The following is a 17,305-nucleotide window of genomic DNA, read 5'->3' on the forward strand; positions in this document are numbered from 1 at the left end:
CATTATCACACCGAAGTGGCTGAAATGTAGTATTTTTAGTCTTCGTTGGGGGCCATACAACGTTTTATCTGAAATTTGTCGGTATAGGTCCACATCTTCATGTAGTTCCCATAGAACTTTACCTTCCGAATCATGATATTTTGAATGTTGTGGCCATAATATTCCACCGAAATGGCTGAAATTCATCTTTTCCCCTAAAATTTGTTGTTATAGGTCCTCGCCTTCACATAACTCCCATAGAACGGTACCTCCCAATTTTCGGAATTTTGAAGATTGTGGCCTCAATATTCCACCAAAATGGCTGAAATTTTGTAGTTAGTTTTCATTAGGAGCAAAACCTTTCCGACTGAAATCCGTCGGTATAGGTCCATAGAACGGTACCTCCCGATTTTCGCAGTTCTGAAGGTTGTGACTTCAATATTTCATGGTGTTATAAAATATTCCAGAAGAGAATCATATGTATAGGTCCACGTCTTTATATATCCCCCATTGAAGCGTACCTTTTGATTTTCGGTATTTTGAAGATTTTAGCCACGTTATCTTATCGAAATATTGGAAATTTGATATATAGTCGTCTTCATAAACCAAACGAAACTAATTGTTCCATAAAACTTCAATGGAACTCGTGGTGGAGGATATAAAAATTTCGGCCCGGCCGAACTTAACGCCGTTCTAAATTGTTTTTTTGTTTTGTTTTAAATATTTATTTAGAAATAATATACATTTAAAAATATTATACATATTAATTTGAACTTTAGAATATCCGAAAAATATTGAAGAAAATATTTATTTTTATGTGTATTTCATCGTTGAATAAACCCTTATAAGCAGTAGACATATGTATATCCACAGCTGGCCTTTGAATAACATCGAAATTTATTTTGAATCACTCGTTGTCACCACCATCCAACTCCTTGCTAAAATATTTATTCAAAAAATATTCATGTAGATTATTCTCCCGGATTTTCGATATTCTGCCACATATGTAAAATAAAGATTTTGGTTGATTTTGAACTTCATCATCATCATCGTACTCTTCCTCTTGTTTTAGTAGTTTCGTAAAATCTTGTCTTAACTTTTTAAACAAATCAATCATTTGTGAAGCTTCAATATGCAATCGGGAGATAGTATGACCATTTGTGGGATTACCCATTACCAGATCGGAACGTCTATAGGCATCTTGATAATAGTAAATATTCTCTAAATGTTGTTCAATATTTTTATAAACTTCACGGAAATCTTTGTTGTTATCTATCGAAGGGAAATGTTCACAAAAGATTTCCATATATGGACTACCAGACTGCGGATCTCTCGGTGATCGTACGCCATCTGGAACACTAAACATAAGAGTGGAATTTTCACTTAGTAGTTGCCAGCAGTTTGTGGATTTGATTTTCTTCAAATCTACATTGCGAAAATGTTCGTTAATTTCTTCCAGTTGCCTATAGGTAGCATATTCGTAATCAATGGGGCCACGGCAACAATTACCCACAAATAACTTTTGCACCTTTGACAGAGATTCGTTTGCCTCAATGGGTTTGATAATATTCTCAAATAGATGCAACTGGCCATCTCTTGTGTAAATTATATGGCCCTGATTTCCATGAGACATAAGGAACAATATAAAGGTTTTTATGGGATGGAAATTGCAGTGTTTTATGTATTCCATGATCCTTAAATATTCCTCACGTGTACAGTCTTGCAGTATTATAAATGGTATCTGAGCACATTTTAATACCTTCATCACTCGACACATATCCTCTTCGCTACCATGCCGCACTTTCTTGGCACTTGTAAAATAATAATTATTTATGATTATGGCCAATGCTGGATTTATGCTATAAACATAGCTATCGGCATTTGTTGTTGTAAATCCAATTCAATGATTCATAAATGGCTCAGGTTCAATTAACTGTTCATTAATCGATATCTGATGGTTTGTGGCGATTAGTTTTACAAAACGATATAAATTTTTCCAGTTTCCAATTTTATAGGGAAACATTAAAAGAGTATTTTCATCCATAATGTAACAAATACGACGTCGGGTCTGTGGATTATCTCCAAATTTAAATGGTTGAACAAATTTCAGTATTGCTGAGGCTCTTACAAGCAATTGTCCCTTTTCATCGGAAACCATAATGATTTTCGTTTTGTAACGTATGTGCGGATTTTTATTTATCCTTTTTAGAACTTTTACCAGCAAACGACGACTACAATTGCATTTGAGTAGAGGGGTAATGGGGCTTCTGGACCAGTAATTTGATACCTTTTTACCTCCTGTCTGTGTGTGTGTGTGTGTGTGTGTGAGAGAGAGAGTGTGTGTGTGTGTGTGAGAGAGAGAGATTGAGAGAGAGGGAGAGAGAGAGAGAGAGTGTGTGTGTGTGTGTGTGTGAGAGAGAGAGAGTAAGAGAGTATTTGGAGAGCGAGGGTTAAATTTAACTGCACAGTGGGTCAAAACAACAAAAAATTACAAGAAATATGATAGGCTAAGCCACCTATATGAACGGATGAGGGGGAGAGAGCTCGAGAATTTGAGAGACCCACATTTTTTCGATAATATAATCAAGAATACATACATACATACATACGTAAGCGTTTAAATATAAGCGAGGCAAAATATGAAACAATGTTGCATAATGTACCTCCTGTTTGTGTGAAGCAAAATATGAAACAATGTTGCTTATTTTACCTCCTGTATATATGATGAAGAGAGCGAGACCAAAATTTGAGGAGAGAACCGCATTTAATCAGATCCAAACCGAGAAGTTGATAGAGAACCACACTTAACCTGTATATATGTGGGAGAGACCCACATTTTTTCGATAATATAATCAAGAATACATACATACATATGTAAGCGTTTAAATATAAGCGAGGCAAAATATGAAACAATGTTGCATATTTTACCTCCTGTATATGTGTGGGAGGGAGCCAGACCGAGAAGTTGAGAGAGAACCACATTTAACCTGTATATGTGTGGGAAGGAGCCAGACCGAGAAGTTGAGAGAGAACCACATTTGATCGCTAATGTAAACAAAATACATTTCAATATATGTCTGTCCGTAAGCATGCCGAATCATGATCGTAATCAAAGTGGATTTTTCCGTCCGTCCGCCAGTCTCTCTGTGAGCATGTTCAATCATGTTCATAACTTAACATATGTATGCCCAATTAATTTCACAATATTGTGAAATTCATGTTTTAGCATACTACAGTTTTCGTATAAAAAGCAAATAATCTTAAATAAGATTCAATGTATACCCAATTAATTTCACAAGTTTGTGAAATTATTGATGATGGTCAGGTTCGTTCGTCTTTTGAATTTCATAATGCTATGAGTTGAGATGAATGTCAGAGTTTCTCATATTGCAACAAAAACCCAAGAGTAAACATTAAGTGGCCATGAAATGATTCGTACAAATTCTGTCTATTGTTTTACTCCATGTTAGCGTACTGGTGATCGATACATTGACCAAAAATTTGATTTTTTGTCAACGAGCATTTAGGCAATTTGTTTATATTTAATATAAACAAATCGTTAATAGAAGAAGAGAAAGAATATTTCTTTGCTCATATGAGATCTTGCCCTTTTTTGTTATTACACAGCTTGAGTATAATATGCATGTGGCGTTAGTGTTGACCATACTATGGTGGGAGAGGGGGATTCAAATGTGAGGTGGGGTATGGTTGAGGAGCATCTTGATGCTGGAATACATTCAATACTTTGATTCTTCTAAATACTTGTATATTGAAGGGATTTGATGAGTACGCCACCAGTACTTAATACGTCACAGATTTTTAACGGAGATTAAATGCACTGCACAGTGGGTCAAAACAACAAAAATAATATCCAAAATGTTAGGCTGAACCAAATTTAGAGTAAGTCTAAATGAAATCATTGTATGAGTGAGAGTATGGTATTATTGTCATCAAAAAACACACATACATATAAGCGTTTAAATATAGGCAAGACAAAATATGAAACAAAGTTGGATTTTTTATCTCCAGTATGTGTGGGAAGCAAAATATGAAACAATGTTGCATATTTAGCCTCCTATATATGTGAGAGAGGGAGCGATAGACAGAGAATTGGGAAAGTCAATGTATATGTAAGCGTTTAAATATAAGCGAGGCAAAATATGAAACAATGTTGCATATTTTACCTCTTGTATGTGTGAAGCAAAATATGAAACAATGTTGCATATTTTACCTCCTGTATGTGTGGGAACAAAATATGAAACAATGTTGCATATTTTTACCTCCCGTATATGTGAAAGAGGGAGATGAAATAGATAGAGAATTGGGAAAAAACCCCAACATTTTGCAATATAATCAAAGAAAAAAAAACCAAGTCAAAGCGTTTAAGGCTTGGGAATTTCGTACTCGTAACATAATTTAATTTGAGTTTAAATAAATAGGAATGAGAGAGTCTCAGTTATTGTATGACTTCAACCAGGAGTAAATATCAATGGTCACCATTTGTTATGCTCTCTATACTCAATGTTAGCGGGTTGGAGATCGATACATGGACCCAATAATTAGATTTTTTATTTTAAATTTTGCCTGTTAGAGCGAAGATCATTTTTAATGATTTCTATTAATTTTCTCGTTTAGAGTTAAGCTTGACCAGTTTTAATGACTTTTATTAATTTTCTCGTTTAGAGTTAAGCTTGATGATCGGATTTTTGTCAACAAGAACGTAGGCAATTTGGTTACATTTAATCAAATGTAAACAAAAGTGGTTGTATTTAGGATTGAGGAAAAATAAACTACATATAACTTCATCAATAAATGGCTAGCAACACATGGAACATTTTCTACCAGAAGAGGTTCACTTGACAAAGATCAAAAATATGTCCACAATATAAAAACAATGTACTGCATTCGTTGATATAGCAAATTTTGCATAAATTTGCATCTGATATTTAATAGAAAGTTTTCTTAATGTCTATTTATCCAGCAGATGTTGTGGTATATCAGATGTGATGGAAGCTGGAATTATTGTTTACTCCAAAAATATCATAAGCAAGAAGAATACTTTCCAACATACGGACAATTATTGTATGCCTCGTCAATAATGTGTAATTAGGTGACCAACGATGATGTTCATGTAAGGTCTATCTTCATGTTCCTAAAAACCAATTTCCACCTCATACCAGAACGGACCAATTCATTGATATCTAAAAATCCAATGGCTAATTTTCAAACGTTTGTAAGCGTTCATCTTCACGATGGAATCTATTATCCATGACATAGGATGGTTTTTTGTTTTTGTAATTTCCAATAAACCGCTGACAGAAATATACTCCATTTCATCAAAATACAAAGGGATCACTGATGTGAATAGGGTTAAGGGGCTTTGACGCAGAGTTGCATGCCAAAAAGACTGGACAAATGATTATGCTTGATGTCTGCGCTTAACAAAGTTATTGAATAATCTTCTGTTTAACAGCATGTTTATTCGTGGTCATGATTAAACATGCCATCTATCCAAATAATTCCCAAAGATTGTGAATTTCATATTTATATTGCTTGACATTACATTTTTCATATTATCACAATTTGGAATAAGAAATAAGGTAGCTCAAGTTCGAAAAAATCTCTATCCAGTCTTCCTGAATTCATAGATTCAGGTTTCGTTCACATTGGGTTCAGGTAAGGTTCAGGTTGGGTTAAGGTTAGGTTGGGTTCAGGTTGGGTTGGGTTCAGGTTGGGTTGGGTTCAGGTTAGGTGGGGTTCAGGTTAGGTGGGGTTCAGGTTGGGTTGGGTTGAGTTCAGGTTGGGTTGGGTTCAGGTTAGGTTGGGTTGGGTTAGGTTCAGGTTGGGTTCAGGTTAGGTTGGGTTAGGATGGGTTCAGGTTGGGTTGGGTTCAGGTGGGGTTGGGTTCAGGTTAGGTTGGGTTCAGGTGGGGTTGGGTTCAGGTTAGGTTGGGTTAGGATGGGGTTCTATATATATTGTATCAATAACTCAAATTTAACAGTATAACTCTAACAATGGAAGAAGAAATGTTAAAACGGCTGGTTCAATCCCGCAATGTTTTGAAAAGAAAATTTCAAAACATTAAAAGGGGAGAACAAGCAAGAACAACCCAATTGGAAAATACCTTCAAACCTATAACAGATGAATTAAACAAATTAGTTAAAACAACAAGTAAAAATGCATCCAAATACATGATTCCTAAAACAGAAAATATACCCAAGTATGGGAAATCATCGTTTTCCAGTATCAAGAGATATAAGGAAGATGTTAAAGAAGAAACCACTCCAAGTGATGATGAGTACGAAGAAGATAATAATCAAGATGACTCAAGTAACGACGAGGGTGGAGAAGAATCTTTTTATTCTGATCATGATGACTATGATTATGAAAACAATCTTCTTCAATTGAAAATCAATAATAATCTGGATACTGTATACGGTCCACATAAAAATGTTAATGGGGAATGGAAATTTGGAGATAAACCTTTAGAAATAAATAATGAAAAAATTATGGTAGGAAACCAGAATTGGGCACTCACACCAGGCTTATTTGAACTCCTCTTTCATCAAAAGCCCAAAAACTACGATGAATCAGAGTTGGAGATATATAAGAAAATTTTACTGGATTCAAATGCACATAAAGTAAACTACAACCATAATGAACGAGTAAAATCTAACAAAGGATATAAATACACTAATATAATAAAGAAGATAGTCGATGGTACTCACACTGGTAAAGGCCTAATGAGAGTAAATCCCGAAAAACCTCAATATGAATATTGGAACGATCCCAATGTTCTTGTTGAACGACTAAAGCTGTTGGTGGAATCAAATCAAAGTAGAAAATATGACCATACAAATGAGATGGATTCTATAATTGAAGAACTACGAGAGGCAGATATTATATATTAATCAAATTTGTACATTGCGATTACGAAATAAATGCAATCTATCTCCATCGTAATATTGTTGTTTTTATTTATTTTTTAATGCGTATTAGTCATTGATATATATTTATAATAAGGACTTTGAAACTGTGACAATCATGAGAAATATTTCCCGGACCATCAGTAAGGTAAAATCCAAACCAAATATGAACCCAACCCCACCTGAATCCAACCCAACCTGAACCCAACCCAGCCTGATCCCAACCCAACCTGAACCCAACCCAATCTGAACCCAACCTAACCTGAACACAACCTGAATCCAATGTGAACGAAACCTGAATCTATGAATTCAGGAAGACTGGATAGAGATTTTTTCGAACTTGAGCTACCTTATTTCTTATTCCAAATTGTGATAATATGAAAAATGTAATGTCAAGCAATATAAATATGAAATTCACAATCTTTGGGAATTATTTGGATAGATGGCATGTTTAATCATGACCACGAATAAACATGCTGTTAAACAGAAGATTATTCAATAACTTTGTTAAGCGCAGACATCAAGCATAATCATTTGTCCAGTCTTTTTGGCATGAAACTCTGCGTCAAAGCCCCTTAACCCTATTCACATCAGTGATCCCTTTGTATTTTGATGAAATGGAGTATATTTCTGTCAGCGGTTTATTGGAAATTACAAAAACAAAAAACCATCCTATGTCATGGATAATAGATTCCATCGTGAAGATGAACGCTTACAAACGTTTGAAAATTAGCCATTGGATTTTTAGATATCAATGAATTGGTCCGTTCTGGTATGAGGTGGAAATTGGTTTTTAGGAACATGAAGATAGACCTTACATGAACATCATCGTTGGTCACCTAATTACACATTATTGACGAGGCATACAATAATTGTCGGTATGTTGGAAAGTATTCTTCTTGCTTATGATATTTTTGGAGTAAACAATAATTCCAGCTTCCATCACATCTGATATACCACAACATCTGCTGGATAAATAGACATTAAGAAAACTTTCTATTAAATATCAGATGCAAATTTATGCAAAATTTGCTATATCAACGAATGCAGTACATTGTTTTTATATTGTGGACATATTTTTGATCTTTGTCAAGTGAACCTCTTCTGGTAGAAAATGTTCCATGTGTTGCTAGCCATTTATTGATGAAGTTATATGTAGTTTATTTTTCCTCAATCCTAAATACAACCACTTTTGTTTACATTTGATTAAATGTAACCAAATTGTCTACGTTCTTGTTGACAAAAATCCGATCATCAAGCTTAACTCTAAACGAGAAAATTAATAAAAGTCATTAAAACTGGTCAAGCTTAACTCTAAACGAGAAAATTAATAGAAATCATTAAAAATGATCTTCGCTCTAACAGGCAAAATTTAAAATAAAAAATCTAATTATTGGGTCCATGTATCGATCTCCAACCCGCTAACATTGAGTATAGAGAGCATAACAAATGGTGACCATTGATATTTACTCCTGGTTGAAGTCATACAATAACTGAGACTCTCTCATTCCTATTTATTTAAACTCAAATTAAATTATGTTACGAGTACGAAATTCCCAAGCCTTAAACGCTTTGACTTGGTTTTTTTTTCTTTGATTATATTGCAAAATGTTGGGGTTTTTTCCCAATTCTCTATCTATTTCATCTCCCTCTTTCACATATACGGGAGGTAAAAATATGCAACATTGTTTCATATTTTGTTCCCACACATACAGGAGGTAAAATATGCAACATTGTTTCATATTTTGCTTCACACATACAAGAGGTAAAATATGCAACATTGTTTCATATTTTGCCTCGCTTATATTTAAACGCTTACATATACATTGACTTTCCCAATTCTCTGTCTATCGCTCCCTCTCTCACATATATAGGAGGCTAAATATGCAACATTGTTTCATATTTTGCTTCCCACACATACTGGAGATAAAAAATCCAACTTTGTTTCATATTTTGTCTTGCCTATATTTAAACGCTTATATGTATGTGTGTTTTTTGATGACAATAATACCATACTCTCACTCATACAATGATTTCATTTAGACTTACTCTAAATTTGGTTCAGCCTAACATTTTGGATATTATTTTTGTTGTTTTGACCCACTGTGCAGTGCATTTAATCTCCGTTAAAAATCTGTGACGTATTAAGTACTGGTGGCGTACTCATCAAATCCCTTCAATATACAAGTATTTAGAAGAATCAAAGTATTGAATGTATTCCAGCATCAAGATGCTCCTCAACCATACCCCACCTCACATTTGAATCCCCCTCTCCCACCATAGTATGGTCAACACTAACGCCACATGCATATTATACTCAAGCTGTGTAATAACAAAAAAGGGCAAGATCTCATATGAGCAAAGAAATATTCTTTCTCTTCTTCTATTAACGATTTGTTTATATTAAATATAAACAAATTGCCTAAATGCTCGTTGACAAAAAATCAAATTTTTGGTCAATGTATCGATCACCAGTACGCTAACATGGAGTAAAACAATAGACAGAATTTGTACGAATCATTTCATGGCCACTTAATGTTTACTCTTGGGTTTTTGTTGCAATATGAGAAACTCTGACATTCATCTCAACTCATAGCATTATGAAATTCAAAAGACGAACGAACCTGACCATCATCAATAATTTCACAAACTTGTGAAATTAATTGGGTATACATTGAATCTTATTTAAGATTATTTGCTTTTTATACGAAAACTGTAGTATGCTAAAACATGAATTTCACAATATTGTGAAATTAATTGGGCATACATATGTTAAGTTATGAACATGATTGAACATGCTCACAGAGAGACTGGCGGACGGACGGAAAAATCCACTTTGATTACGATCATGATTCGGCATGCTTACGGACAGACATATATTGAAATGTATTTTGTTTACATTAGCGATCAAATGTGGTTCTCTCTCAACTTCTCGGTCTGGCTCCTTCCCACACATATACAGGTTAAATGTGGTTCTCTCTCAACTTCTCGGTCTGGCTCCCTCCCACACATATACAGGAGGTAAAATATGCAACATTGTTTCATATTTTGCCTCGCTTATATTTAAACGCTTACATATGTATGTATGTATTCTTGATTATATTATCGAAAAAATGTGGGTCTCTCCCACATATATACAGGTTAAGTGTGGTTCTCTATCAACTTCTCGGTTTGGATCTGATTAAATGCGGTTCTCTCCTCAAATTTTGGTCTCGCTCTCTTCATCATATATACAGGAGGTAAAATAAGCAACATTGTTTCATATTTTGCTTCACACAAACAGGAGGTACATTATGCAACATTGTTTCATATTTTGCCTCGCTTATATTTAAACGCTTACGTATGTATGTATGTATTCTTGATTATATTATCGAAAAAATGTGGGTCTCTCAAATTCTCGAGCTCTCTCCCCCTCATCCGTTCATATAGGTGGCTTAGCCTATCATATTTCTTGTAATTTTTTGTTGTTTTGACCCACTGTGCAGTTAAATTTAACCCTCGCTCTCCAAATACTCTCTCTCTCTCTCTCTCTCTCACACACACACACACTCTCTCTCTCTCTCTCTCTCTCCCTCTCTCTCAATCTCTCTCTCTCTCACACACACACACACACACTCTCTCTCTCACACACACACACACACACACAGACAGGAGGTAAAAAGGTATCAAATTACTGGTCCAGAAGCCCCATTACCCCTCTACTCATTTGGTATCCACTAGTATTACGATGCTGGCATTCCGTTGGTACCTGCCCGTTCCAAAGTTGGCATAAATTTCCTGCATTGTCTCAGGAGACGAATAGTCGAAGATATTAGACAAATGTGGTAATATTCTTTGGTAGAACGGGTCATATTCTTTTGCTGGGCTAATGTTGTGAGAGACGCAGGTGAGAATATGCAGACGTGGACGTAAACCAAGAATTTCTTGTATCTCATAATCAAATTGTTTCAGATAAATAGATATATCTTCCGTTTCTTCATCTTTCTCAATTTCTGCATATGATTTTGTACACATCCGAAAAAATTGCTTTGCAGATCAGAAAAAAATACACTTTCTGTCCCACCATAGATTTTATCTGTTTTAATAAAATTGCGGTAATTCCCCTTGCTTACATAAATAAACGAACACATTCTTAAAGCGATTACGATGACGTACTGACACAACTTGTGATTAATACAGCCCTGTGCACGGGCATCCACTGGTGGCTGCTGTAAAATACTCTTACTTTTATTAATTCAACAAAACTCAGACGTTTAAGTATTTTTTGTAATTATTATTTAATAAATAATTTCATCCACGATTTTAGATTAAAATTGTGTTTTCACAATTAAAAAACAATTTAGAAAAACCATGAAAAACGACAAATGTTAAATTCTCTTATATTCTCTTAAATTCTGTTTTGCTCACCATTGGATTAATACCAATGGTGGGCAAATTGCGAGAAAGTCATGTATTTTTTACTCTTTTGTGTATGAGGCCGAGCGTTTCTGCCCAACAGTGATTAATACGACGCCGATATGCATCGTCAAAACAAATAGCAGCCGTAGAGTTCTCGAAAAAAAAAACAAAATATTCTCTTACACCAAAGCAAGGCCAGCTAATGCACCCTGCTTAGTTTGTGTTGGTTTCACTGACATGATCACTTTCTCTCTCTCTCTCTCTACCGACTGAGAGAAATTCGCTGTATTTATTGTTTGAAATTTTAAACACGTTTATATTGTTCTGTTATTTTGATAAGACTGTGGTTTTCAAAGAAAACGACTCAAGTCGAAAAATCACAATTTCCGGGAGGGGAAACAATTATCAATTTTCACTTGCAAAAATTTTTTGATCCTTCAGCTCACCTCCAACGAGTAAAAAATTTAATAGTTAATATTAAAAGGCAAATTTTCAAATATATTTTTTTTAATTTAGTTTTCTTTAATTTTCGCTCAGTAGCGCGATTCTTTAACTCATTTTTTGAGTTACCGACAAATGTCGGTAAAATATTATGAATGAAAAGTTAAAAAAAAGTTGACAACACTATTGCTATCTTTAGAACTTTACGACTACTTTCTTTTGGCCGCTAACTTATCGCTAAAAATATCGTTAATTACCGAATTTATAAGCATTTTAATTTTACCGATATTTGTCGTTAACTTAAAAATGTGTTTGAGAATCGCACTACAGAAATTTGTCAGTACAAGTCAACGTTTTGGTGTAGCCCCAATAGAACAATACTTCCTGATTTTCGGAAAGACCATTCTGTAGCGAAATGCCTGAAATTTGGTATTTAGTCTTCTTTGGGCCACAAAATGTTCTCCCAGGAATTTGTCAGTACAGGTCCACGTCCGATTCTCGGTATTTTTAAGGTGTTAGCAAGATTTTCTCACTGAAATTCGGGGACACAAAAGATTCCCCCAGAAATTTGTATAGGTCCACGTTTTGATATGGCCCCCATAGATCGGTACCTCCCGATTTTCAGTATTTTAAAGGTTTTCGCCCTATTCTCTTATCGAAATAGCTGAAATTTGGCATGCATTTAGTCTTCTTTGGGGCTATTATATTTTCTCCCAAAAATTGGTCGGTAAGGCTTTACGTTTTGATATAGCCCTCATGACACAGTACCTCCCGATTTTCGGTATTTGAAAGATTTTAACCACATAACTGAAATTTGGCATTTAGTCCTCTATGAAATTTGGCATGTGGCCACTAAACTTTCCCAGAGACATTTGTCAGTGGAGTACCTTCCGATTTTCAGTATCTACAAGGTTTTAGTCTCCTTATCTCTCCGAAATTGCTGGCATTTTATCTTTAGTTTTCTTTGAGACTATATAAGCTCCCTCAAAAATTTTTCAGTACAGGTCCACGTTTAGATGTAGCCCCCATAGATCGATACCTTCCGCTTTTCGGTATTTTAAGGTTGTGTCCTCAATATCAGACCTAAATGGCCGAAAACTGGAATTAAGTTTTCGTTGGGGGTATACAACTTTATACCTGAAATTTGTCCGCATAAGTTCAGGTCTTCATAGAGCCCCCCATAAATCGGTGTCTCCGAAAAATCGTATTTTGAAGGTTGTGGCCACCAAAATGGCTGAAATTTGGTATTTAGTTTTCATTGGAAATATAAAACTTTCCATCTGAAATTTTTTGTTTTAGGTCCACGCCTTCATATATTCTCCATAAGCCGGTATTTTGAAGTATGCGAACTCAATATCCCACCGAAATTGCGGAAATTTGGTGTTTAGTTTTCGTTGGGAGTATACAACTTTCCTACTAAAATTTTTATACCCTACACCACTATGTGGGGAGGGTATTATAAGTTGGTTTTGGCCAAAAAGTTTGTAACGCATCGAAATAATGGTCGTAGACCCATACTTATATATATCAAAATGAATGTCTCGACGAGCTGAGTCGATCTGGCTATGTGTGTCCGTCCGTCAGTCCGTCCGTCCGTCCGTCTGTCCGTCTGTCCATCTGTCCATCTAAACCTTGTAATCACGCTACAGGCCGCAATTTTGATCGGATCGTCACGAAATTTTGGATGATGATGGGGGTCCCGGAGGGGAAGAAGCGTATTGATTTTGGTGATGGTCGGATAATATTTAGGGGTCGGAAAGGGCAAAAAACTTAGGTGGATAAAAAGACAACGCTTTTTTCCAAAGCCAATATCTCAGCTTCTATATGGGGCATACCCAAAGCAAAACCTGACAATGAAAGCAGAAAATATCACCTTTCTAATGATGTAAAGTAGGTGCTCGTAGGTGATCAAACAACGAAGATATCACAATAGTAGCAAATAAAACCGAAATTTTCATTTTTGCGATTTTAATTATATTGACAAATATCACAGCTTTGTTTGAAAATTTTCCAAAAGCAAAGCCTGAGTATGAAAGTAGAAGATCCCGTCTTTACAATGATGCAAACTAGGTCGGCGTAGGTAACCAAATAACGGAGATATCGCAATAGTCGGTAATACATCCCATTTCTCTATTTTTTTGGAAATCACGCTACAGGTCGCAATATTGATCGGATCGTCACGAAAATTTCAGGGTTAATGGGGGTCTCACAGATGAAGAAGCATATTGATTTTGGTGATGGTCGGATAATATTTAGGGGTCGGAATGGACAAACACTTATTTGGAGAAAAGTCAACATTTTATTTCAAAGCCAATATCTCTGTTTCTTTAAGAGGTATATCAAAAGCAAAACCTGGCAAGGAAAGTAGAAAATATCACCTTTACAACGATGTAAAGTAGGTTGTCGTAGCTGCTCAAACAACAGAGATATCGCAATAGTCGGTAATGTATCCCATTTTCCGATTTGTTTGTAATCACGCTACAGGTCGCAATTTTAATCGGATCGTCACGAATTTTTTGGGAGTTGATGCGGGTCCCCCATAGGAAGAAGCCTATTGATTTTGGTGATAGGCGGATAATATTTAGGGGTCGGAATGGGGAAAAACTCATTTGGAGGCAAATTCAAAGTTTTATTCCTTGTGAATATATTGGCTTCTAGTAGTGATATTCCAACGGCAAAACCTGTCAATGGAAGAAGAAAATATTACCTTTGCATTGGTGTAAAGCAGGTTGGCGAAGGTGTTCAAACAAGGGAGATACCACAATAGTCGGTAATGCATCCAATTCTTCCATTTTTTGCAATCAAGCAACAGGTCGTAATTTTGATCGGATGGTCACGAAATTTTGGTTGCTTATGGGGGTCCCAGAGACAAAGAGGCATATTATTTTTGGTGGTAGTCGGTTTATATTCCCTAAAAGAAATGTTTACCAGTGAAAAGCTTATGCACAGGGGTAGTGGTGTAGGGTATCACATGGTCGGCCCCGTCCCGACTATAGCCTTTGCTCACTTGTTTGTTATAGGTCCACGCGTTCATATATTACCCATAGGCCGGTACCTCCGATTTTCGGTTTTCTGAAGTATGAGGACTCAATATCCCATCGAAATTGCTCAAATTTGGTATTTAGACTTCGTGGGGAGTATACAACTTTCCAACTGAAATTTGTCGGTATAGGTCCATGCCTTCATATAGCCCCCATAGAACGGCACCTCCCGATTTTCGATATTTTGAAAGTTGTGGCCTCAACATCCCACCGGAAAGGCTAAAATTTGGTATTTAGTCTTCGTTCGGGGTATAAAACTTTCCACCCGAAATTTTGTATTATAGGTCCATGCTTTCATATATCTCCCATAGGCCGGCACCTCCGATTTTCGGTATTTTGAAGGTTGTGGCCTCAATATTCTTCAGAAATGGATGAATTTGATATTTAGTTTTCATTTGGGATATAAAACTTTCCATATGAAAATTTTCCATATAGGTCCACGCCTTCATATATCCCCCATGAGCGGTACCTTCCACTTCTCGGTATTTTAAGGTTGTGTCCTCAATATCAGACCTAAATGGCCGAAAACTGGAATTACGTTTTCGTTGGGGGTATAAAATTTTATACCTGACATTTGTCCACATAGGTCGAGGTCTTCATAGAACCCCCATAAATCGGTATCTCCTGCATTTCGGTATTTTGTAGTTTGCGGCCTTCATATCCCACAGAAATGTTTGAAATTTGGTATTTTGTTTTCGTTGGGTGTATAATATTTTCCACCTTAAATTAGTAGATATAGGTTCCAGTCTTAATATACCCCCCATAGAACGGTACCTTCCGATTTTCCGTCTTTTGAAGTTTGTGGCCTCAATATCCTAATATCCTAGAATTTGGAATTGAAATTACTGTTGGAGTATAGGATTCAGCTAGTTTTGGAAATTCGTACTTATGGGTACGAAATGATACTAAATTTTGGTATATTTTGGATTTGACCGAACAGATAGCACTGGAATCCTGCAATTTGGAATTAAGTTTGCTGTTGAGGTGTTGTAGAATTGAACTAGTTTTGCCAATCCGGACTTAAAGGTACAAAGAGTACTTAATAGTACTAAATTTGATACAATTAGAATTTGGATGGCGGAAAGAGCTGAAATCCTGAAATTTTGAATTGAGATTAGAGTGTAGTATTAAGATATGGAGGTAGTTTTGGAAATTAGTACATTTGGAACCTTCTGGTATTTGCTTAAATATGGCATTGAAATTCTGGATTTTAGTATTAGAATCACTGTTGGTGTATAGAATGGAGATAAGAAATAAATCTCGGAGAAAACTTCGTATGTTGTAATAAATTCGATATTGGGTGTAGTAATAAAAAATATATTGTTTAAAAATCCACGGCTAAGGGCCTGTGGGTGTTGGAAAAAATATTGTTTAAAAATCCACGGCTAAGGGCCTGTGGGTGTTGGAAAAAAATATTGTTTAAAAATCCATGCCTAAGGGCCTGTGGGTGTTGGAAAAAATATTTTTTGTTGTCATTTCCACATACAAAGTGACGGGCACTTTGCTAGTAAAGCATGTATAAGTGAAAATAAAACAACAACTATATGTAGCTTATCATTTGTTTTTTGTGCACGTATTGTGTAAGTGAGAGAGAGAGAGAGAGAAACAAATGCAAAATGCAGCAAAACTACTGCGACGTTTCATTCATGTCCGTCCTCCACCCCATAATGCAGGGTATATTAAGTCTGTTATTCCATTTGCAATTCCTCGAAATACTTATTTAAGATCCCACGTATATACTTTACATGGATATAGCCATGTCCAGCGCACACTGGTTCCGCCCGTTTACAAAAATCGAAAAAAAAAAATTTGTATTGACAATGAAATGAATATTCTCTAAACACATTACATTTTTATAGCTCCCACCATAATATGGAGGGTATAATTAAATTTGTTATTCGGAAATATTCATCGGACATCGAAATATTCATCGGACATCGAAATATTCATCGGAGACCCCATAAAGTATATACATTCTTGATTAGGGTAAAATTCTAAGTCAACATAATCATGTCCGTCTGTTGAACTCAGGATTCAGCTTGTAATTTTCAAGACATAGCTTTGTAATTTGGTACAGAATTTTCTATTACTCCTAGGATGTTTGGTATTGCAAATGCTCTATATGGTTCACGTTTTGACATAGACCTTATATAACGGTATCACCCGACTTTCAGTGTTTTGAAGGTGTTAGCCTCATTATCACACCGAAATGGCTGAAATTTGGTACTTAGTCTTTTTTGGGGTTATAAAACTTTCCCCCAGCAATTTGTCGGTTTGGGTCCACGCCCTCATATAGCCCCCATCGAACGGTACCTCCCGATTTTTTTAGGTTTTAGCCTAATTATCACACCGAAATGGCTGAAATTTGGTATTTAGTCTCCGGATTTTCGGTATCTGAAGGTTATGACCTCAATATTCCACCGAAATGGCTGAAATTTGGTATTCAGTCTACGTTGGGGGTATAAAACATTCTCCCTGAAATTTGTCGGTGTAGGCCCTTTCCTTAATATAACCCCCCAG

At 35.7% G+C, this 17,305-nt stretch overlaps 1 protein-coding gene across 1 annotated transcript in view; it reads right to left on the minus strand.

Annotated features, from left to right (window-relative positions):
• Nucleotides 1-11,296, minus strand: part of LOC141404401 (uncharacterized) — a 139,464-nt gene extending 128,168 nt beyond the window's left edge. Inside the window, exon 1 of the mRNA XM_073987981.1 lies at nt 11,018-11,296. The gene's annotated coding sequence lies outside the window, so the exon portion shown is untranslated. The remainder of the gene's footprint in view (nt 1-11,017) is intronic.
• Between the last annotated feature and the right edge of the window lie 6,009 nt (nt 11,297-17,305).

Source organism: Musca autumnalis, unplaced genomic scaffold, assembly GCF_047663935.1.
Source record: "Musca autumnalis isolate F117 unplaced genomic scaffold, ASM4766393v1 scaffold_4, whole genome shotgun sequence".
Taxonomy (NCBI): Eukaryota; Metazoa; Arthropoda; class Insecta; order Diptera; family Muscidae; genus Musca; species Musca autumnalis.